Here is a 2,306-nt window from a genome sequence, read left to right as displayed (position 1 = left end):
GCTTTTTGTGACTGGCTTCTTTCACTCATTTTTCAACATTCATTTGTGTTCTAGCATGTATTGGTAGTTCATTCTTTTTATGGCTAAGTAATATTCTGTCGCATGAATATACCACATTTTGCTTATCCACTCATCAGTCCATGGGTATGACTTCAGCCCTCAATTAGCTGAGAAGCCAGCAAGCCCTTAGTTTTCTCTTGTCTGGCTATGTGTACCTTTCAACATATAGAGCTGAGCATTTCGGCTTTTGTAAACAATGCCACAGTGAACACTTGGCATTATTTACAAAACTCATACATAAGTTTTTGTTTGAACACCTGTCTTCTATGTTTTTGAGTGTCTACCCATATATCCAGGAATAGAATTGCTGAGTTCTATGGTAATCCCTGCTTAATTTATTGAGAAACTACCATTTTGAGTTAGTATTTGTATATAGTGTAAGGAACAGCTTTATTCTTTTGTATGTGGACATCCAGTTTTCCTAGCATTATTTGTTGAAGAGACTGTCCTATTCCCATTGATGAATGGTCTTAGTCTTTGACTGTTGTCAAAAATCGATTGACCATATATGCAAGGGTTTATTTCTGGACTCTATTTTATGCCATTTATCTATATGTTTATCCTTATGCCAGTAAGACATTGTTTTGATTACTGTAAGCTTTGTAAGTTTTGAAATTAGGAAGTATAAGTTCTCCAGCTTGGTTGTTTTTCAAGATTATGTGGCTATCCCTTCCATTTCCATATGAATTTTAGGATCCATTTCTGTAAAACAGGAAGTTGGAATTTTTGATAAGGAGATATATATATATAAATTTGGGGAGTATTGCTATCTTGTCTTCCCATCCATGAACACAGACTGTCTTTTCCTTTTGTTAGGTCTTTAATTTCTTTCAGCAAACTTTTATAGTTTTCAGTGTACAAGCCTTGCACTTCCTTGGTTAAATTTATTCCTAAGTATTTTATTCATTTGGATGTAATTGTTAATAGAATTGTTCTCTTAATTTCCGTTTCGTATTGTGCATTGGCAGTGTATAAAAGTAAAACCAATTTGTTTGTTGATCTTGTACCCTGCAACTTCACTGAGTTTATTATATCGAATACTCTGTGAATTCTTTAGTATTTTCTACATATGAGATCATGTCATCTGAGAATAGGAATAGTTTTGCATTTTTTTTCCTAATTCTGATCCCTTTTATTTATTTTTCATGCCTAATTTCTCTGGCTAGAACTTCCAGTACAATGTCTAATAGCAGTGATAAAAGCACTTGTCTTGCATCCTGATCTTAGGGGGAAAGCTTTCAGTCATTCACCCACCATTGAGTATACAGTTAGCTATGGATTTTTCATAAATACCTTTTATCGTGTTGAGGAAGTTGTCTTCTATCTAGTTTGCTCACAATTTTTTTTTTTAATCATGAAACGGTATTGAGTTTTTTTGTTTGATTTTTTTTTTTTTTTTTTTTTGTAGATAGGGTCTCGCTCTGTCACCCAGGCTGGAGTGCAGTGGGGCGATCACGGCTTACTGTAGCCTTGACCTCCTCGCTTCAAGTGATCCTCCTGCCACAGCCTTTTGAGTAGCTGGGACTACAGGCGTGTGCCATCATGCCTGGCTAATTTTTGTATTTTTTGTAGAGATGAGGTCTCACTATGTGGCCCACACTGGTCTCAAATTCCTGGGCCCAAAAGATCCTCCCATCTTGGCCTCCTAAAATGTTGAGATTACAGGCATGAGCCACCACACTTTGCCTTGGATTTTGTCAAATGCTTTTTCTGCATCGATTGAGATAATCATATGCTTTTCTTCCTTCAGTCTATTAATGATATGTTGTTTGATTTTCTTTTTTTTTTTTTTTTTTTTTGAGATGGGGTCTCACTCTATCGCCCAGGCTGGAGTGTAGTGGCACGATCTCGGCTCACTGCAAACTCCGCCTCCCAGGTTCATGCCATTCTCCTGCCTCAGCCTCCCGAGTAGCTGGGACTACGGGCACCTGCCACCATGCCTGGCTAATTTCTTTTTGTATTTTTAGTAGAGACGGGGTTTCACCGTGTTAGCCAGGATGATCTCGATCTCTTGACCTCGTGATCTACCTGCCTCGGCCTCCCAAAGTGCTGGGATTACAGGCGTGAGCCACCACACCCGGCCTTGATTTTTCTTATATTGAATCAATACTGCATTTGTGGGTTAAGTCCCATTTGATCATGGTGCATAATCCTTTTAATATGCTGTTGGATTCAGTTTGCTAGTGCTTTGTGGAGGATTTTTGCATCTGTATTCATAAGAGATATTGGTCTGTAGTTTTCTTGTG

The sequence above is a fragment of the Gorilla gorilla genome, chromosome 5 (genome assembly GCF_029281585.2).
Source record: "Gorilla gorilla gorilla isolate KB3781 chromosome 5, NHGRI_mGorGor1-v2.1_pri, whole genome shotgun sequence".
NCBI lineage: Eukaryota > Metazoa > Chordata > Mammalia > Primates > Hominidae > Gorilla > Gorilla gorilla.
Note: the sequence above shows the minus strand (reverse complement) of the source record.